This window comes from Vicugna pacos, chromosome 10 (assembly GCF_048564905.1).
Source record: "Vicugna pacos chromosome 10, VicPac4, whole genome shotgun sequence".
Lineage (NCBI taxonomy): Eukaryota > Metazoa > Chordata > Mammalia > Artiodactyla > Camelidae > Vicugna > Vicugna pacos.
Window position 1 is genome coordinate 59,366,483 of NC_132996.1, and position 22,847 is coordinate 59,389,329.

Consider the following 22,847-nt stretch of genomic DNA (forward strand, 5'->3'; position numbering starts at 1 on the left):
TCCCAGCAACACCTACAATGGTGTTGGACCAAGCAGCTGGGCATTAAAGTCCACCTAAGCTTGCACATAAAATTAACCACCTCAGGTGGTAAGAATATCTCCTCCCTCATAAAGTTTAGGGAGGAATAAATGAGATGATGTGTGTACAGAACTGGAGTGTCTTAAGTACTCAGGATCTTTAGTTCTTATGGACAGAGCCTCACATGGAGGAAGCAATTCATAGATATCAGCTGTTGGTATTAAGTGACAGAGTCACATTGGAACCTCGGTCATTTGCCTCCAGAGCTCATTGTCAACCTCTTAACCCATGTAGTCCACTGTGACAGCCACTAGGCATGGCTACCAAGCACGTAGCTAGTGTGACTCAAATTGAAACTGAAAAAGCAGGGAAAATTATTAAATGTTGAAATGACCTGGGTTCCAGAATGTATTGGATTAAAACTGTCCACCAATACAAAGTGAATTTTGTTTGCTTTTTTACTCTTCTTAAATGTGGCTGCTAGAAAAATGTAAATTTCCCAGGTGGCTTGCGTTATATTTTTATCGGGCAGTGCTGCTCCAACACCGTGCTTCCCTAGCAACACACGGACCTCTCCCGTGTACCCAAGTCCTACACAGGACAGGCCCAGCAGACCAAACACTGCATCACTGCATCACTGCATCACTGCATCACTGCATCTTAATTTCAGTGAGGCTGCCCAAATTCTTTCTTAAAAATTCTTAACAGCAGCAACAGTCACAAAGGAAAAAAGAATAAACTGGACATTATTTCAATTGAGATCTTTTGTTCATTACAAGACACTGTTCAGAGAATGAAAAGGCAAAATGCACTTTGGGAAGATATTTGCAATTCATATACCTGACAATGGAATATTATTATATTGTTGCACATCCAGGATTTATAACAAATTCTTGCAAATCAATAAGAAAAAGGAATACAACACAATAGAAAAATGTGAGAGATTTGACTAGACATTTAAAAAAGAGGATGCCAAATGACCAGTAAACACGTGACATGGAAACGTGAACATAATGGCGAATATAAAAATGACAGAAAACACCAAATGCTGACCAAAATGTGGAACTAAAATTTCCACATACTGTTGATGGGATAGAAATTGTTACAACCACATTGGAGGATTTTTTTTTTCTTATCTGTATTTTCCAGTTTTCCTACCAAGAGCAAGTATGCTTCTCTCTCCCCTACCAAAAAAAAAAAAAAAAAAAAAAAAAAAAAAAAGCAGTAAAATTGAACTTTAACTTAAAAAACCAGCATTTCAAAATGTATAAAATAATGAGGCAGAGAGAAGAGGGCCTTGGGCCCTGGCACACTGGAAGGAATTGTCAGCAGTTAATTGAGCTGCAGGGAGACTGAAAGCCTCATAAATGACAAAACACAGCGCCTGATCTGTTTAAAGCAGACCCCGTGGGCTCCCTGCCAACTGCAAGGCATTCTTTGAGGCCAGGAACAGGAGGGGCCCTGCCAGGGGCTTTGGTGGAAGCAGGAGGGAGTGGGCTGGGTGGTTACTTTCACATTAAGCCATAAAATAATTTTCTTTGGAAAAAAAATGTGTCTGTAACAAATGCCCCACAGAATTAGGCCAGATCACTGAAAATTGGCAATTTGCAAAGCTTTGCTTAGGCCTTTGATAACATGCTCTGCCCTAAATCTAAGAGTTAAGAGTTATTCTTTCCAGGCATCTGTTTTTGAAGTTCCTCGGAATGTTAAGCAGTGCATGAGGCCCCGCTGTAGCTCTTGACGAGGGAAATGGAGAGATGATTGTCCTGAACATGAAACTGGGGCCTTTTTGGGACCAGCTTTCTGTCTGCCTGCAAAACCAGCTGTTTCCAAGCGCCTCTGCTCCCTGGTTCTGCTCTCGGGGACTCTTATCCTGGGGCCCACAGACCCCTAACACATTCATGCAGGGAATTCAAGGAATCTGTGAACTTGGATGGGGAAAAAATATATCACTGATGTGTGGAATCAAAAAAAAAAACAGGTATCAATTTCTGGTTTTATTTACAAACCAGAAATAGACTCACGGATGTAGAAAATAAACTTATGATTACCAAAAAGGAAAGGGAGCAGGGAGGGATAAATTAGGGTTTGGGATTAACAGATACACACTACTATATATAAAATAGATAAACAACAAGGACCTACTGTATAGCACAGGGAACTATATCCAATTTCTTGTAATAACATATAATGGAAAAGAACCTGAATATATATGTATATATGCATGTGTATGCATAACTGAATCACTTTGTTGTACACATGAAACTGGAGCCTAGAGGGCAAACTCCCCGCCCTTTAGAGAAGCTGTGGTCATTTTTTGAAGCTCTGACTGATTTGAGTCAGACCTGGTTCAGTCTCGCCTTCCTCACTCACCTTGGGCAACTCACCTAATCATGGTGAATCTTAGTTTTCCCATCTGTAAAATGGTAATAATAATACTTGCCCCAACATTTTGCTAAAGTTAAATAATTTATTCATAAATATAATGTTGAACAAAGAAAGCTAGTGTTCGCTTGCCTTTGATGCAAAAAGGAGATTGACCAATCTGCAGCATTGAGGTGCAGGTGATTATAGTTAAAAGATGCTTGGAACCCTCGTAAAAATTTAGGCAGATAGTGAAATGAATTTGATTAAGGATCCTATAAAATGCCTCCCCAAAGTTTCCCCATCTAATTCTCACAGCATTTCAGGCAAGCTAAGAAGTTCAAAGCTTCAAAAAACTATAGAATCTGAAAATGCTTTAATTTTCAATTTTTTCCCTCTGATGAACAGTGCAAAACTCATTAGACTGAAATTTTCATGATAAAAACAAAATTTTCTTTTTTTCACGACAAAAGAAAGTTAATGCAAAACAATGTTATATGATGTTTATAGACAAAGACATGTAGTAAAATAGAAAGTCACGCAGGAGGATGATAAATAACCAAATTCCATTTCCTAGTGCTTACATCTGGGAGATGGAGGGAAATAGACTTGGGAGGCATACAGATGAGGGAAAAATCTGAAACAAATACATGTGGCAAACGTTAATATTTGATGAAGCTCAGCAGTGGGTTCTTTTTTAAGCTTTATGTAAGCAACCTATAATCAACATTTTAAAATGTACAGCTTAAAAACTTTTGACATATGTGCACACTCATGAAATCATCACTACAGTCAAGATTATGAACATATCCATCAACTCCAAAAGTTCCCTCAGGCCCCTTTGTAATCTCTCCATCCTGCCTTTCCCCATCCCTGGTTCCCGGCAACAATTACTGACCTGATTTCTGTCACAATTGATTAGTTTGAGTTTTCTAGAATTTTCTGTAACTGAAATTATGAGCTATGCATTCTTTTTCTTTTTTTTTTTAACATTTTTTATTGATTTATAATCATTTTACAATGTTGTGTCAAATTCCAGTGTTCAGCACAATCTTTCAGTCATTCATGGACATATACACACTCATTGTCACATTTTTTTCTCTGTGATTTATCATAACATTTTGTGTATATTTCCCTGTGCTATACAGTGTAATCTTGTTTATCTATTCTACAATTTTGAAATCCCAGTCTATCCCTTCCCACCCTCTACCCCCCTGGTAACCACAAGTCTGTATTCTCTGTCCATGAGTCTATTTCTGTCCCGTATTTATGCTTTTTGTTTGTTTGTTTGTTTGTTTTTGTTTTTTAGATTCCACATATGAGCGATCTCATATGGTATTTTTCTTTCTCTTTCTGGCTTACTTCACTTAGAATGACATTCTCCAGAAACATCCATGTTGCTGCAAATGGCATTATGTTGTCGGTTTTTATGGCTGAGTAGTATTCCATTGTATAAATATACCACCTCTTCTTTATCCAGTCACCTGTTGATGGACATTTAGGCTGTTTCCATGTTTTGGCTATTGTAAATAGTGCTGCTATGAACATTGAGTGCAGGTGTCATCCTGAAGTAGATTTCCTTCTGGATACAAGCCCAGAAGTGGGATTCCTGGGTCATACGGTAAGTCTATTCCTAGTCTTTTGAGGAATCTCCACACTGTTTTCCATAGTGGCTGCACCAAACTGCATTCCCACCAGCAGTGTAGGAGGGTTCCCCTTTCTCCACAGCCTCTCCAGCATTTGTCATTTTTGGATTTTTGAATGATGGCCATTCTGACTGGTGTGAGGTGATACCTCATTGTAGTTTTGATTTGCATTTCTCTGATAATTAGTGATATTGAACATTTTTTCATGTGCTTTTTGATCATTTGTATGTCTTCCTTGGAGAATTGTTTGTTTAAGTCTTCTGCCCATTTTTGGATTGGGTTGTTTATTTTTTTCTTATTGAGTCGTATGAGCTGCTTATATATTTTGGAGATCAAGCCTTTGTCGGTTTCTCCCATTGCAAAAATTTTCTCCCATTCCGTAGGTTTTCTTCTTGTTTTATTTCTGGTTTCCTTTGCTCTGCAGAAGCTTGTAAGTTTCATCAGGTCCCATTTGTTTATTCTCGCTTTTATTTCTTCTAGGAGAAAATTTTTGAAATGTATGTCAGATAATATGCATTCTTTTTCTTTTTTCATTTGGCTTCTTTCACCCAGCATAGTTATTCTGAGATCCATCCATGTGGGTGGGTGTATCCTAGTTCATTCCTTTTTCATTACTGAGCAGTTTTCCATTTTATGGCTAGACTAGAATTGGTTTATCCTTTCTTCTGTTAGCTATCATTTAGGTTGTTTCCAGTTAGGGGCCATTAAAATAAAGCTGCTGCAAACATTTGTGTACAAGTCTTTGTGTGGATATATGCTTTTACTTTTCTTCAGTAAATACTTAGAAATGGAATGTCTGGGTTATATGTTAGGTGCATTTTTTAACTTTTCAAAGAACTGCCAGAATGTTTTCCATATTGTACCATTGGGAATGTACCTTTTAATGTCCCCACTAGCAATGTATGAGAATTCTAATTGTTCCACATCCTTTCCAACACTTGGTGTCATCAGTCATTTTAATTTTAGCCATTCTAGTAGGTGTGTGGTTGTATCTCATTGTGGTTTAAATTTGCATTTTCCTAATGAATAAAGATATTGAGCATCTTTTCATACATTATTTGCCATCCATGTATTTTTGTTAAAGTGTCTGTTCAAATATTTTTCCCATTTAAAAAATTGTTACTTGTCTTAATATTTTTGAGCTGTAAGAGTTCTTACATATTTTAGAAAGAAGCCATTTATCAGATGCTTGTTCTGCAATTATTGTGTCCCAGTCTGTGGCTTGATTTTCATTTTCTTAATGATGTTTTCTAAAGAGCAAAACATTTTAATGAACTCCAGTGTATTAATTTTTTTTAATTGCTCATACTTCTGTGTTATTTTAAAGAAATTTTTAACAACCTAAAGCCACTAAGATTTTCTTCTATGTTTTCTTCTAGAAGTTTTATATTTTAAGCCCTTATATTTTGGTCAATGATTAATTTTGAATTAAGTTTTGTATGTGGTTGAGGTAACTGTCAATGTTCTTTTCTCTTTCTTTCTTTTTTGCATATGATTGTCCAATTATTCCAACACCTTTTGTTAAACATTATGCCTTCTCCCTTTGAATTGCTTTGTCATTTCAAGAACATTATATAAATGGAATCATACAGTATGTAACATTTTGAACTGACTTTTTCACTCCACACAATTTTCTGCAATTCATCCAGGTTGTTGTATGTGTCATTAATTTGGCCCTTTTTATGGCGAAGTTGTATTTCATTGTATGTACCTACCGCAGTTAATTTAACCATTCACCAGCCAAAGAGTAGCCAGGGTGTTTTGGCCATTATAAATAGAGTTCTTATAAACATTCATGTGCAGGTTTTTGAGTGAATGTGAGTTTTCAATTATCTAGGATATATGCCCAAGTATGCAACTGCTGGGCCATACAGCAGCTGCACCTTTAGATTCTTAAGAAACTACTGAGCTGTTTTCCAAAGTTGTTGTACCATTTTACACCCCCACCAGTAATGTATGAGTGATCCAGCTTCTCTGAATTCTCACCAGCATTTGGTGTTGTTACTATCTTTTCTTAGCCATTCTGATTGATATATAGCACTATCTTATTGTAGTTTTAATTTGCATGTCCCTAATAGTTAATGATGTTGAATTTGTTTTCATGTGCCATCAGTATATCCTCTTTGGTGAAATGTCTCTTCATGTCTTTTGCCCATTTTCTAGTTGTTGTTGTTTTGCAGGGGTTTTATGTTTTGGGTTTTTTTTGTTTGTTTGTTTGTTTTTTGTTTGTTTGTTTTACAGTTCAGTTTGAGTTCTTTATTCTAGATGATATTTCTTCATCAGATATATGGTTTGCCAATATTTTCTTCCAGTCTGTAGCTTGTCTTTTCATCCTCTTTACAGGATCTTTTGCAGAACAAAAGTTTTTAATTTTGATGAAGTTCAGTGTATCCTTTTACAGATCATGCTTTTGGTATCAAGTCTAAGAACTCTTTGCCTAGCCCTGGATCCAGAAGATTTTCCCCTGATTTTTTTCCCTAAAAGTTTTATAGTTATGTTTTACATTTAAGTTTGTAATCCATTTTGAGTTAATTTTTGTGTGTGAGACTTAAATTGAGGGTTTGGGCATCTTGTTTTGTTTGTTTGTTTTCCTGTGGATGACCAGTCACTCCAGCACTATTTGTTGAAAAGGCTATCCATCCATTGATTTATTTTTGCACTTTTCTCCAAAACCAGTTAAGCATATTAGTATGGGTCTATATACAAGTTCTTTATTCTATTCCATTGATCTCTGTGTCTATCCCTCTGCCAATATCATTTAGTCTCAATAGTGTGCTCTTGAAATCAAGTAGACTAATTTTTCCCACTTTATTCTTTTCCCAAAATATTTTTAGTTATTTTAGTTTGTTTTACCATATCAGTTTTAGAATAACCTGTTCATATCTACAAAAAACCTTTCTGGGATTTTTGGTAAGAATTGTTAATGTTGTATATCAATTTAGGGGAAGAAGTGACATCTTTTGTATGTTGACTCTTCCAACACATGAACATGATATGTCTCTCCATTTACTTGGATTTTTGATTTCTTTTATCAGCATTTTGTGGTTTGCAGCATAGAAATCCTCCAAGTTTTGTTAGATTTATACCTAAGTATTTCATGTTTTTGAGTGATTATAAGTGTTATTGTATTTTTAATTTCAATGTCCCAAGGGTTCATTACTAGTATACAGAAGTACAATTGACTTTTGTGTGTTTATCTTATTGCATTTGACCTTGCAGAACTTCACGTATTAGTTCTATATGGTTTTGAGGGTTTTTTGTAGAAACCTTGGGATTTTCTAGGTAGACAATTATTTCATCTGCAAGTAGTGACAGTTTTATTTCTTCCTTTCTGGTATGTGTATTTTTTATTTCCTTTTTGTGCCTTATTACACTGGTTAGAATTTCCTGCATTTTATTGGACATTCTTGCCTTGTTCTGACCTCAGAAGGAGAACATTCAGTTTTTCACCATTAAGTACAGTGCTGGCTGTTGGATTTTGTAGATGCTCCATATCAAGATGAAGAAGTTTCCCTCCCTCCCTATTTTTCTGAGTTTTTTCTCATGAATGGTTGTTGAATATTTTCAGTTTTTCTTTTCTGTATTGATTGGTTTGATCATGTGATTTTTCTTCTTTAGAATGTCAATATGTTGAATTATATTGATTTTTACAATATTGAACAAGCCTTACATCCTTGGAATGAACCCCACTTGGTCATGGCACATAATTCTTCTTATATATTGCTGAATTTTGTTTACTAATACTTTGTGAAGGATTTGTGTGTGTGTGTTCACAAGGGATGTTGGTTTGTGGTGGTCTTTTTTTTTTTTTTTGATATGGTTTTTGTGTCAGAGTAATATTAGATTAATAAAATGAATTAGGAAGTAGTCCTTCCTCTTCTATTTTTTGGAAAAGATTGTATAGAATTGGTGTGAATTGTTCTTTAAATATTTGATAGAATTATCCAGTGAAATCATTTGGCCTGGAGATTTCATTGTTGGGAGATTTTAAATTACAAATTCAATTTCCTTAGTAGTTACAGGGCATTCAAATGATCTATTTCATATTGCATGAGGTGTGGTAGTTTGTGTTTTTTGAAGACTTAGTCCATCTCATTTAAGTTGTCAAATTTATGTGTGTGAAGTTGTTTGTGGTATTCCCTTATTATCTCTTTATGTCTGCAGAAGCTGTAGTCATATCCTGTTTCATTCCTAATATCGGTGATCTGTATCTCCTCTCTCTCTCTTGCTAGAGGTTTGTTTATTTAAAAAATCTTCTCAAAGAACCAGTTTTTTTAAACTACTTTTCTCTTTTGTTTTTCTCCTGTATTTCATTTCCATTCATTTCTATTCTGTCTCATTCATTTCTATTATATTTCCTTCCTTCTGCTTGTGATGGGCTTTTCTCTTTCTTCTCTAGGATGGAAGAAAATTGGAGAGTTTTCCTATTTTTAAATGTATGCATTTAGTACTATAAATTTCTTTCAACACTGCTTAACTGTGTCCCACATATTTTGATATGAATACTTTTATTTTCATCTAGTTTAATCTATTCTTTTGTTACCGTTAAGACTTCCTCTTTGACCTATGGATTATTCAGAAGTGTGTTGTTTAGTTTTGAAGTGTTTGGTGATTTTGCTGTCATCTTTCAGTTACTGATCTCAAGTTTTATTCCTTTGTGGTTAGAGAACATACTCTGCAAGATTTTTAATTTTTAAAAATTAGTTGAAGTGTGTATCATAGCCAAGCTATGGTCTATTTTGGTATATTTCCCATGGGCATTTGATCCAGCACCTTCTGCTGTTGTTGGGTGGAGTGTTCTATAACTGCTGATTAGATTCTAGTTGTCCTAATAATTGTTGAGAGAGATGTTGAAGTCTTTAATTGTGGATTTGTCTATTTCTTTTTTTGGTATATATCTATTTCTCATTTTGACTTTTGCTTAACATATTTTGCAGCTCTGTTATTTGGTGCATATGCATTTAGGATTGCAATGTTTTCTTGGTGGACTGACCTTCTGCCATATTCCTCTCTTTGTGTGGTAATTTTCTTTGCTCTAAAATCTATCTGATGTTAATATAGCCACTTCTGCTTCCTGTTGATTGTTTGCGTAATATATTTTTTCCATCATTTTACTTTCAATCTGCCTATACTGATATATTTGAAGTGAGTTTCTTACAGACAGAATATAGTTAGGTCACTTTTCAATCAATGTTGCAATCTACGTTTTAGTTGGTAAATTTTAATATAAACTTAGACCATTTACATTCAATGTAGTTATTGATATGTTAGGGCTTAATATATCATTTTATTTGCTGTTTTTGTTTTTTTCTGCTTTTAATTTGTTTTCTTCTTCCTGCCTTTCAGTGAGTTACCTGAACTTTTAAAAATAATTCCATTTTGATTTATCTACAGTGTTTCTGATACCTCTCCATATAGCTTTTTTAATGGTTACTTTAGGTATTAAATTTTATGTATCTATAATATTACATTCAAATGGTGTTACGGTTTTATCTGTTTAAGTGGAGAAACATTACCATTCTTTGCTTCTCTTTACCCACTCTCATTTATAATACATTTGTCTTCAATATTTTCTCTACATATATTTAGATACAGGCATACCTCATTTCACTGCACTTCACGAATGTTGCATTTTTTAAAAATTGAAGGGTTGTATCAACCTTGTGTTGTCAGATCATGGTTAGCACTTTTTAGCAATAAAATATTTTAAAAATTTAGATATATACATCTCTTTTAGACATAATACTATTGCACACTTAATACAGTATAATGTAAACATAACCTTTATATGCACTGGGAAGCCAAAAATTTTGTGTGACTCGTTTTATTGCAGTAAAAGCCAAGCCTGCAGTACCACCAAGGTATGCCTGGGTAAGCAGGTATGGGCGAGGGGGCACTGTTCTTCATTTGTTTGTTTCATGTATGGTGTTTGCCTGGAGCAGAGTAGTTATTGTCAAAATTTATTCTGTCTTGCCAGGCCATCCTTTTCCCGGTCTTTTAGTTAGAGAGAGCAGGCTTTTGTTGGGGCTTTATTCTTGGTCTGCATCCCTTAGCATTTCTGGGTCACTGGCTTCTTTGGCTCCAATTCTAGGATATGGGAGGCAAAAAGAAAACCCAAGTAACTTGTCACCAAGCTGCTCCTTGGGTCTCAAGGTTCCTAGTCATTGTGTCTTCCCTCCCACCTTTCAGAGTCTTCTTATATTTGCTTTATATAAAATGTCCAGAGTTCTCAGCTGCACTTTGCGGGACAAAGACAGGAAAGTACATCTACTCCATCTCCCTTGAAGAAGTAGTCCTGAGGCATTTTTTAAAAGCTGGCCTATAGTTCCACTTTCACACACACACACACACAAAAATTTCCCTGTGAAATAGGGGCAGCATCCCAGTGTCCTTCAAAAGAAATGAAAAACAAGCTTGCAGTAGGAGACAAGACGATTAGCAAGGTTTAGACCTTTCCAAGTTGCCTGTCAAGACATTACACTAGTGGCAGAAAGCTACCTCTGTTTGCTAGAAATGCCCTGAGAAAATGAGATAATGTGAACATTGGTGATTTTCTCCACTATCCATACAGATCTCACTTGTCTGGGATCTACATGGCTAAAATCTGCTTGTTCTTCTCCACCTTCCCCAAAATCCAACAACTACACACACTTCCACTGTCCCCAAGCCTCTCAGAGACTCCACTGTCTTCCTTCAATGATCTAACCTTTTCCCAGGTAGAATACACACCATGAGACCAGAAGCACCTCTATTTTCAGCACCAAGCCTCCATTACTTATGGCTGCCATGACCACTTTGTGTAAATTAGAAAATACTCTTTCCTTAATAGTCAGTTACCATTCAAAATTATGATGACCCTGCTGTCAACAGTACCCTCTGATTTGTGAAATGCACAACCTGCTCAACAGCACAGATCCTACAAATCTACCTGGGCCTGCCCCTTTCCATATTCCTTTCTCAGGGTTACTACCTGAGATCAGCTCCTCACTTGTGCTATGCATAACTCCTTCTCCTGTTCTCCTGCCTTATTAAGAAATTTCTTCATTCTTCATGGGAATGGGTCAGTTTGGTCATGGGATAATCAACACCAAAAGTCCTTCTCATTGTCGATGAAAAATTAATCAGTAGTCAACCTAAGAAAGAAATGGAAACATTTATTTGAGCCAACCTGAGGATTACAGCTTGGGAGTCTTTCAGAAAGCTCTGAGGAATGCTCAAAGAAGTAAGTGGGGAGCCCAGTATATACGTGATTTGGTGAGAGGGGACGTGCAATCCAGCACACATCTTGGTAGAAGGTTGTTGCTATTTGCGAGGAAAAGATACCATAGTTAATAGGTTTTAGTCCTTTTCTAAGTATGGGAAGATGCAAGAAACTGTGTTCACAAAATTTTCTCCTGAAAATATCTAACTATCTAGGGCCAGTTCTGCCAGTTTTCCCTGAGCACAAAATGCCTCATCCTGATTTTTGCCCTGAATTCCTTTCACGGTGTATTACAGGTCAGCAACTGTAGTGGTCGATGACTTGATTCTTGTAGAACTGGGTAGTGGGCAACATTCTTTATTTCAAAAGTCCCTCCCTCTTGGTCTTAATTTTGACCAAGGTTTGGGAGGCACTTCATGACCAATTTGTCCCCTGGCACTAGGAATGCTCATTCCCAGGTCAGGAAAGAATTTTGTTGATAGGCCACTCACTGTGCTATTACTGGACTTGGCCCCATTAACAGTAGCCAAAGTCTCTAGACCACCTGTCCTAACAGTCTGTCATGGTCCAGGAATTATTCCCTCTTGTCGTTTCATCCCATATCTGGAGTTATACATTATAATCATTGACCTTATAGGATTATATATTTGGCCAATTGCTTCAAGTTGCCTAGTTATTATTTTTATCAGAGGTTCAGTCACATTTTTGGTAATGTATGAAACAATAATCTTGTGAAATAGGCAGAATACAAGTAATATACCTAGTGACATTAATAAGGTCATAAGTAAGTAGTGTTATCATCTAGTGAGTTTCACAGCTGGCCCTGGAAGAAGAAAAAATTTTCTTTATGGCTGAGCAAGAATTTCTGCCATTGGGGAGGTCTGGTTAATGCATAATGCAGATGCACAAAGCACACTAGCAGCAAGGAAGGAGACCCAAGTGGGCAGAAAAAAATCCATTTAAATTTTTATTATCTTGCCTTAAAATATGAATTTTATTTCGTAATCATCAATATTTAAACAAGCTTATGTCTCTCCAATCTTAAAAATAGAGAAAAAAAATTAACATCCTCCTTCCAGTTTCCTTCTCACTTCTTCATGAACAACTCCTTGGAAGGCCTGTCTATGCTCGTTCGTCTCTGTTTTCTCACCACCACCCTCACTACTCCTCAATTCAGTCCAAACTGGCCTCCTCCCTGCAGTCCAATGAACCTGCCCTAGGTAATGGCAATGACTGTTCAATCATAGCATCTCTCAGTCTTCAACTCACTAATTTCCCAAGAAAACTGACCCACTTTACTACACTTCTTTGAAGCGCTCTTCTCTTATCTTCTGCAATGTCATACTCTCCTGGTTTTGGTCCTAAGGCTACCTGATCCTTCTCCTCTTCTCCTTTAAGTGGAGAAGCTCTTGGGGGTAGCACTGCGCCTGGTTCCCAAATAGTATTCTCTCCACCAGGCAATCTCTTCCATGCTTCTGCTCCATTCCTATCCCTGTGCACGAATCTAAAACAGAGACTTCCAGCTCAGGTCTCTTGTCTAGGAGATCCAAATAGGTGCATTCCATGGCTGCTGAACTTCTGCTCTAGAGGGTCCCACAGGCTCACCCTGTCTAAACTCATACTATTTCCACAAATCTGCTTCATCTCCTGTGACCCCTTCCAGTATGTGGAACTCTAATACTCCCCCAGCTATCAACCCAGAAGCCTGGAAGTCACTCAATTCTTTACATTCCACACAACCAACACACCACTGCCTACTTCCCAACTACCTTTCCAAACATCCCTCCCTCTATTCACAATGCCAAGGCCCCAGACCAAGTAACCAAAGTCCACAGAGCCTCTAAATATGCCCCATATCACAGGGCCCATGTGGTCCGTGGGCCTCATGCTTCAAACCTTCCACAGGCACCGCGTGGTGAGTCCTTCCGTATCTGTCTTAAGAGGTTGGACTGTCAGGAGGGAAAGCGCCCGTGGGTACTGTTCACCGGGTTCTGAAGCACAGTACAGGATCTTGCTCCCCGTGAGGTGTCAGTGAGAACGACAGAACGAGAGAATGACAGTCAGAGGGAGCGTTCACCCTCTGTGCACCGCAGCAGGAGCTCAGGGCCTCGGGGCCGCCATTCCCTCCGCCACACACAACATGGCGGCCACCTGGCCCCACTTCCCTACTTCCGTTTCCGGGGCTGAACCTCTCCGGTTGCCCAGGAGCCTCTTGGAAGCTAACAGTGTAAGGAGCGTCTGCTACTTTCCCCTTCTCTTCTTGCCTCCACTCCGCTCAGCTTGACCGGGCGACCCGCGGCTTGTCGGTAAGAGGAGGGCGGAGGGAAGAAAGGACGCGGCTTTGGGGGGGGGGGGAGGGGGACGGAGGCGGGGGAGGTGGCCCGGAGGCAGGTCAAGTAAGTTGAAGTTGAAAACCGACCCCAGAACCGGTTATTATCGGGCTGCTGAAAGTGACAGATGCAATCTGCAGGCGGAGACATGATGCTTAGTAGCTAGGATTTATCTCCATAAAATATGTGTATACCCAGGCCTCCGCAGCTTGAAAACCATTTTCTTCTCCTTTAAGATTTATTCAGGAAATGGGCCCAGCCACCACTCACATTTCTGGTAACTTTTCCTCCTGTTTCTGGGGTCATGTCCAGCAAGAAGCGTCTGTATTGGTTTTCATTGATGCCAGGCACTATTCTTCAAGCTTCTTATCCTTCACTGACATGACAGTGAAAACGCAAGAGGAGAAAGCACTGTAAAGGGGCTGAAAGGACTACAGGAGACCAGAGCCATTGACTTCTATTTTTAAAATGAACATCTCTTCCTTAAAGGAACGTTAGGATTTTGGCATCTTAAGAAGTGCCATGGTACTTGAAAGCAGTAGATATTTTGCTATAGATGACAAGAAAGATGGTAACCAAATATATAGCCCCTGACTTACAGACTTAGTGAGTAGAGCCGTGATTGTCCTCAGCTGTAACCTTGGCATTGGAACAGGCTGTAAAAGTTACCCGTCCTCAACCACTCATCACATCCCCACATTCAGTTTTGCTTAATTGTTTTATGTGGTTCCTGGTCTGTTTGTTTTTTGTCAGGGTGCAGCGGAAGCTCCCAAGTAGCTGAGAAGTTCATGGAATCTCCTTATTGGTACAACTTTCACTATTGTTTGTGTGGGGTACAGGTGAGCAGACATTTCTCAAGCACACTGTTCACATACACAGCACATGGAGACTTGATTTCAAAAAGGCAAAAGAAATAGGTTTGAGTAATTGGTGAGTGTAACATAGAAAGGACATTTCATTTGATAACAGGAACATAGCTTTTGTGCCAATAAAGTGCTTTAAAAATTAGTGTGTGATTTTTAGTAATTAGCATATAATTTGAGTTATTGGTTCATAACAAACAGACTAATTAGGAACCCCACTCGGTCATTTATCTAAATGAAAAGTTCTGCTAAATTGTATTTGTGGGCATTGATCAAAGCTAATGGGAAAAAGAGATTAAGATGAAAATCATGAAATTAAATTTTTAATTAGTTTGCCCCCTGAACAATTGCATGGGGTGACACGGTGATGGATTGGCTACTTACGCCTGCCCAGGTAGGATGTGGTTCTACTACCAAAGCTCTGAGCATAAAAGTGTTTTACAAAAGACTGAATATTTTATTCGGTTATCTTTCTCTTCATTCCTGCTTAACAAGGTTTGAAAAGGAAGGCAAGGTCTGGGATCGCACAGCCCTATGTCTGGTGATACATATGAAGTATGAGGTGGGAGCTTCAGTTAATTCATTATTAAATATCTAAAACTTAACATGTCTAAAATAAAACTGTCCATTTCCAGACCTCTTCCTCTCCCTGGGTTCTTTATTTGGACAAGTGGCAACACCATGCATTAGTGTGCTCAAAGCAAAAACCCAAGAGTAATCTTGAAACCCTCTTTCTCTCATTCCCTACAGCCTGCCCATCAACAAGTCTTGTAAGTTTTTCCTCCAAAACATATCTAAAAACCACTGACTGTTCACATCTCTACCATCCTAACCCAGGCACCTCACTGCAACCTCTCTTAATCTGGTATCCCTGCTACAAATCTCATGACTCATTTCCTCCAACACGTGCCACCCCTAGTCCATTCTCCACATAACAGCCCGAGTATTTGTGTGTAACGTATATTAGATTCTATAACTCCTCTGTCTAGAACCACCCACTGTCTTCCCATACTAATTGTCTAGCCCTGTAAGACCCTACATGATCTGGATTCATCTGTGACCATTCTCTACCTCTCCACTCACTGTGATCCACCACACGGTCTTTCTTCAATCTGCCAGGTTTGGACCTGCCTCAGGGCCCTTACACTAATTATTCCCTTTGCCTGGAACCCCAGATTTTTGCAAAGCTGAATCTCTCTTGTTTAGATATAAGCTTAAATGTTACCTCCTCAAATAGGCCCTTCCTTCACCACCCAAACTAAAGTAGCGTCCTTTATTTTCCCATCACATCATTCAGATTTCCTTTCATCACAGCACTCCTCATGATTGCACTTCTCTTGTATCTTTCTTCCTTTGTGTATTGCCTAAGTCCTCCTACCAATATGTAAACTCCATGAAAGTAAAGATCATGTCTTTCTTGTGTGTTACTCCATCCCCAGGGCCCCAAATAGTCCTCGGTGCATGAATGAAAGAATATGTGAATGAATGGATTCTGTTGTCACCAAGCTGTTACCATCTCATCTCAGGTACCCGGACACAAGAAGGCTGGGAGAGATCAGGAGACCAAATGCCACACAGAGTGGACCTTAAGACATGAGACCAGCAAGGACACAGAATGGAGAAGGACAAGAGAAACATCATCAGGGGTGGGGAGGACAGGGGAGCGATGAAGGGACATGGAAATGATAGAGGGTAGCTCTTCAGATGTATCCTAGAAATCCTAAAACTTGCACAAGCATGCACCTGCATGCACTTACTCACACCCGGCCTAGATTGAAGAAGAGCAGCTCTCAATGTTTGCTCTGTGCCTGTATCTTCCAGAACACCTCCCTGCTAGAGGTGTGTAGCCTTCACTGTCCAAGGAGTCTGAATCAGAGGTCTAGGTCAGGCCCACGTGTCTGCTGCCATGTAATACTTGTAAGCTGGGCTCATTCTTGGTCAGGACAATAGGCTGCTGTGAATACTAGCAGCTTGGAGAAGGCAGCATGGCATCCTGCAGTGCTTCTGTTAAACCACCCTGTCGGGTCAGCCTGAGCAACTTCCCTCCATGGACCTCAGTTTCCCTCAACTATAAAGTGAAGGCCTTAGCTGGACCCCCGAGTAACTGTAACACTCAGACTTCTCTGAAATCGGGTATGTGGGGTTCCCTCCTCCCTGAGGAGCTGGGGGGGTGGGCTACTTTTTAGAAAACCTTGAATCTGAGGCTACATCCCAATTTGGTGATTCCACCTAAATGATATGTTTTCTCCAAAAAGCACTTTACCACATTCTCTCATCTAATATTTATACTGAGAATTGATGAAAACATCAGGAGCAAATTATGCGGAAGTGGCTCAGATGTATTCCCTGACTCAGGTGGACTTGAGGGGCTAGGGGTGGAAGAGAGAAAGTGACTATCACTGGTGCTCAGGTTTAAAACAATGAAGAAAAAATGGAGCTTAGACCTTAATCCTTTCATAAAACATTCTCACCCCAAGTTGGTCACTAAATTCCTGGGATTAGCCTCCTCTCTCCCACGCAATGCTTGGTGGGACCTATTGTCACCCCTTTTCCCCTGTGAGGATGCCCTCAATGTTTTTTTTTTAAAGCTGAACTGCAAACTTTATACAGATCCGATCCAGGGTCCCACACTGCATTTCCTTCATCTTTTCCAACCTGTACCAACTCCTCATCATTTCCCTGTCTTTCATGACCTTGACACTTTTTTGAAGAGTTCTGGTCAGTTATTTTGTAGACTGCCCCTCAGTTTGGACTTGTCTGATGTTTTCTCATGATGAGACTGGGGTTTTGGAGTTTCTGTAAGAAAACCACAGAAGTGATGTGTCCGCCTCAGTGCACCATTCAGGGGTCCCTGCCGTCAGCATGTTTCATCCCTGGTGATGATAACCTGGATGACTTGGTTAAGGTGGTGTCTATCAGGTCTTTCGCTGTAAAGTGGAGAATTCCATGTGGAATTAATATCGATCAGCGGGGAGATGCTGTGAGACTCCAGCATTATCTGCAACCATTTGTAATCCTTCTATGTGTACGTTGGGATGGAGGTAGGGCAGGCGATGTGTTTTGTTCAGTGTACATCCCAAAAGCAGATCAGAGCTTGCTATAATCCCACTGCACAGTCAGAATGGAAGAAACCTTTGCCACTGTGAGAAAAAAACTGGCTGCATCTTGATGGACATAAAGGAAAATGTGACATGGCGTGTTTCTACTGTGTCTGGCAAGGAGGGGTGTACTTTGAATGGAATTCTTTTTATCCATGAGTTCATTCAGCAAATGTTTATTAATAAAGCCTAACTTTTTTTCTAGTGTCTGCAGTTGGCCAGGCACTGGTGCCAGGCTGCTCATCTGTTACCTCAGTTCATATGCACAACACTTTAGACATTATTACCCATTTTACTGATAAGGATTCTGAGGTTTAAGGAAGTGGCTCAAGGGCATGTGGCAGAGCTGGAATTTGAACTCAGGCCCGTCTAACTCAAAAGTGTGCCATTTCCACGACACTAAGCTTGCTCCCCTACTGTGTGCCAACCAGTGATCAGTGCTGAGGATACAGAAGCATAAGGCACACGTTCAAGGAGAGCTCGTGCTACAGCACGGGGGCCTTTGGAAGAAGCACAGAAGGCCCTGGGAAGAATGGTTTCTTGTGGGTGTCATCCTTTCTTCCTGAGAATCACTGAGCAGGTTTTTCTCAGGTCTTCACTGAATCAGGGTAGATTTGACTTTGGCACAAATAGTTAACCAGAGAAGGGAGCTAACATTGATAGCGTGCTTGCTCTGCCTCTCACTGGCGCTATTTATCTCAGCCACCCTATGAAGTGGCTGTATTTTCTCCCCTTAGCTCTTGAGAATACCAAGGCTCCTAGGGGCTAAATAACATACCCAAAGTCACCAGCTAGTAAGTGGTTAAACTGGAGTTGAATCCCAGATCCAGCTGATGCTGAGGTCTTCGGTACCCCTTGATACACCAGGGGCTCCAGATTCCAGCATCCTCACCGCTGATGGGACCGTGCACCTGTTGTCTTCTCGTTGCTGGAAAGGATGATTGTGTTCACATCGTGCCTGATGGATGCTGACAACGGTGCATTCGTAACAAGTTTTTTTTGCTCAAATCAAGGGATCTTTGTGCAGCTTTCGCTTTTCTGTTTTTCAACCACCTCATCCCACAGTCAGTCCATGTCAACAGCAGGAAAATAGAAGGGGATGATTCTGAATCATTTGTGACATATAAAATGCTACTGCACAAAAAAGCACACGTCCCCAAGATGTATGGCATACGGCAAGTCAGGTCTCCCTGCCTACTGGCTTTTGATCAGAGAGTTTAGTTCCTCCTAGAATCAATGCTTAAAAAACAGTACTTGCTGCTGCTGCTAATAGTTTGTGGCCTTCACGTCGCAGGGCATTTGCTGAACTGTCCAGTGACGGAGGGGACAGAAGAGGTCCATCTTTTTCTTACATCTTCCATTTTGACATCTCCTGAGATGCTCCCATGTTGTTCTTTCCATTTCTTGTTGGTTTTGAAAATGCAAAAGTAATGCAAATGCACTTAGTGATTGGAAAAGAAAAGGAAAATATTATTAGCAAGGCCAGGGAACAAGGTAGGGAGATCTGTTGGTGATCTGGTTTATTAAAACTACTCTGTTTTGTCTCTACCACATATGACTGAGATTCACTGATTATCTTGACTCTGCTATTACTGTTCTGGTAGAGGCAATGAGAAAGAATGACCAACAGATGAGATTATCAGTGGCTGTGAAAAAGAACGGGGTCTAAGGAACTGGAAGATGTTCTTGTTTTCCCTCTTAGTTTGGACTCCCCCAGACCAGACCCAGAGTCAAGGATTCAAGTGTAGGTAATTTATTTGGGAGGTGCAGGAACCATTGGTAGGGAATTGGGGAGAATGAACTGGAAAGGGGAAAAGACCAATAAAAGGATGTGTTATCAAGTTATAATGTGTGGACCACAGCTTAATCCCACTGGTGAAACCTGGGAAAAGTGGTGTAGATTATGTGTGTCAGAATTATCCGTCATTCCCCCATCCTACCCAGGGGAGGAATCTAGGATATTTATACACCAACTTCTGAGTGTCAGCAATGGAGGGCTGCTCCCATGATGCGTGCTGGGCACACACCGAGTGGTTTCTGCAGCTTGGGAGAAAGCTGTCAGGCAGAGATGCGAATGCTGGCAGTTGGAAGTCAACCAGTGTACATCGAAGTGGCAAGGCCTAGGGATGTGGGCTGGGTACCAACAACATCCACTATGTTAAAACAAAACATCCAGTCCTCCCCCAGTGTTCCCCATTATCATTAAATGTATCATCATTTACTCAGTCTCTCATGCCAAAGACCTTACAATTATCCTTGACATGTTTTTTGTTTGTTTGTTTTGTTGTTTGGTTTTCTGCTCTTGTCACACATTCAGCCTATTGCCAAATCCTGTGAATTCCATTTTCAAAGTATATCTTGAATCCTATGACTTCTCACCAGCTCTACCATGATCTTTCACTAGATTTCTGCAATAGCTTCCTCTTATGAATTCTTGTTTATATTCTCATCCCCCACATGGTAGCCAGAGTAATCTTTTAAAATCTAAATCAAATCACTTTACTCGCCATCTCAAAACCATCCAGGGACCCCTTTCTACTCTTAGAATAAAATGTGAAGTTGTTACCATGTTCTGCATGATCTGGCTCCTAACTACATCCCTGACTTCAGTTTCCCTCCACTCCTTCCTCACAGTGCTTCAGCTAGATTGGTTTTCTTGCTGCATTCCTGCCCCAGGGCCTTTGCACTTGTTCTTTCAACACAGAACACTACTCTAGATGTTCGTGTCACTCAATCAGTTTATTCAGGTCGCTGCTCAAATGTCACCTCTGTGGGGAAGACTTTTGTTTTTTAATACTCTGTCTAGAAAATAGTCTTGTCAGTTTTTTCTTATAGCCTGGTTTTATTTATTTATTTTTTCCATAGCAGTGATCACGACCTGGCTGATTTTAGTTCATGTTTTTATTTATTGCCTATTCCTGCAATAGAATATAAGTGCTATCAGTGGGGGGACTCTGATTTGCTTCACTACCCCCACCTCCTGGAATATCATCAACACATAATAGGTATTCAGTAAATATTCGCTGAATGAGATCACACATCAGTCAAGAATTTTCAGAACAGATAGCAGAAACTGCAAATCAGAGTTTGATAACTGCCTGGCTACGTCTTTCCCCTCCCCGAGCTGGCTCCAATGATAAACATACCCTCTTAGCAGAGTCAGTTGAAAGTCCTGAGGCTACTTCCAATATGTTCTTTCTTGAATCCATTGCAAATCACAACTTGTTCATTTTTCTTTTTGCTTGCCTTTCTGAGAACAATAGAGGGAAAAATCAAGATAATCAGTGTGCTGCAAGTCATGTATGATGATGGGGACAGAGTGCAGTCTTGCTTTTTAATAAACTCGGATGTGAAGTTGGTCATTTCCCCAAGTGCCTGGCACCTAGTAGGGGCACACTACATGTTGAGTGAATTGACGGTATCATCCCTTTGACGTTTCTTGGCGTACTGGTTGTTCTGCAGAAGATACTGCATTTTATGACCCACACTCTTAAAGATGGCAGAGTGGAGGGGCCTTCTCCATCACTACCCCCATCCCAGTAAACCCTTAACCTTATCCACACCCATCCTTTTTCATACATACCACCCCATGATCCCCAGAATAGCAGAATCAGCTCTATCTGTTGTGTGTGGTTTAAGAATATTTAATTTACTCCATTATAAAAATAATGCAGGTTCATTTTAGAAAATTTATAGATTACAGAAAAGTAAAAGAGGAAGAAAAACAAGACATTGTGCTACCACCCAGAGATAACCACTGTTAATATGTTAATGTATTTCCTCCCAGTGTTTTCTATGTATATTTTTGCATAGTTTTAATATACAATTTATATTTCTTTTTTACTTAACAGCACAACAGAATCATTTGTTCTTAACATTCAACACTTTGTGCCTATCTTTTCAAATAGTTGTGTACTATTACATTTCCCTGTTGTAGACCATTTAGTTTGTTTTCTATTTTTCAAAATTATAAGTATTGCTGAGATAAACATCCTTTTCCATGTATTTTATTAGCATTGCTGACTATTTCCTTAGGATAGAGTCCCGGAAAAGGAATAACTAGTTCTAAAGGATACAGAGTCTTAATACATTTCGTGAGATTTCATTTTGATTTCTAAAACCATTCGAATGTAACTTCCATAAAAGAGCTCTAGAAAAGCAGAATGCTTCAAAGAATTTACTTCCAGTTTTGAAACGTTTCAGACCCAGAGTGTTTTAGCATTCAGTTTAAATGAACACAGAAATCTTCTGTAGCCTGTCTCCACTTCAGGCTTCTTCCCTCTCTAATAAAATGCAGCAACAGCATTATGAAAGCAATTCTTTGGTAAACAGCCCCTTTTTGTGTTCTCAGGGATTGTTTTTCTGAAGTCTTCCTGGTGGGTAGTGGGTTTATGTCTAGAATTGCGTGTAGTATTTTTCCACGCCTGCTTATGACGTTTTAAGGATTTAGCTATGCTTTCTGGTTTTTTTTTTTTTTCTTTTTCCATTGCCGAAAGGAAGTCCAGATTTCATGGCAGTGAAACCTGCTTTTACAAGTCTGTCTGAGTTCTGCCTGAAAGGTGAGGACTACTGTGGCAGGGACCACTTCGGGGAACATCATATGAATAAGGAGTTCTCTCCCTAAGGCTGGGCCAGCCTGGAAAGCCTTGCCAAAGAGAGACAGTTTATAAATGGAGAGAAACCATAGCTTTCATAGATATGATTGGTCAGGCATGATATAATATCGTGATATCCAGGAGACATACTATCCAGAAGAGCCAAAGGATACATGATGGTCTGGAACATTGTGGTACAGTCATACTACATAATCTCATGCTTGCAACCTCATTAAACAGAATGAATCCAGCATCTCTGTATTGACCTAAAAAGATATCCATGCTGGTTTGTTCATTCTAAACAGTAAGTTGTAGAGCAACATGTATGGTTCGATCCCATATTTATAAAAAGGGCAAAAATTAGGTTCTGGGGAATCTCTAATATCTACATGAAGCAAAAGAAATATGTGGAGGGACACACATCAGACTGCTGGTAACTGGCTACTCAGGAACGTGGAATTGGGTTAGAGAAGAATGAGGAAACTTCTGCTTCCCACAGCTCAGTCAAATAATATGTTTCAATGAGCAGGTACTATTTTGTAACTTTTTTAAAAAATGGCAAAAGCTAAAAAAAGAGGAAAAAAGTGCTGGAGAGGACTGGAATGAGAAGGGAAGTTTAGGAGCCAGTTTCTGGGTAGGCCTTGTGTAAGGTTGGGTTCCCTCTCTTGGCGAGGCTGGTGCATTCTTCATGGGAAGAACCCAGCTTCCTAAAAGAGTGGGGCCGGGCTGGG

General features: G+C 39.6%; 2 long non-coding RNA genes across 3 annotated transcripts; one reads left to right on the forward strand and one right to left on the reverse strand.

The window, feature by feature from the left end:
* Nucleotides 1-9,865: 9,865 nt before the first annotated feature.
* Nucleotides 9,866-13,384, reverse strand: LOC140698777 (uncharacterized). Its single transcript, XR_012076722.1, has 3 exons — nt 13,127-13,384; nt 11,000-11,162; nt 9,866-10,116 (listed from the first exon to the last, which is right to left on the reverse strand). It is a non-coding gene; the product is annotated as an uncharacterized lncRNA (long non-coding RNA).
* A 2-nt stretch (nt 13,385-13,386) lies between these two features.
* LOC107034373 (uncharacterized) lies at nt 13,387-19,697 on the forward strand. 2 transcript variants are annotated; one of them, XR_012076721.1, is made up of 4 exons: nt 13,387-13,536; nt 14,314-14,399; nt 14,919-14,985; nt 15,863-19,697. It is a non-coding gene; the product is annotated as an uncharacterized lncRNA (long non-coding RNA). The 2 variants fall into 2 exon arrangements; XR_004195137.2 differs by having other exon boundaries at nt 15,950-19,697.
* Nucleotides 19,698-22,847: the final 3,150 nt, after the last annotated feature.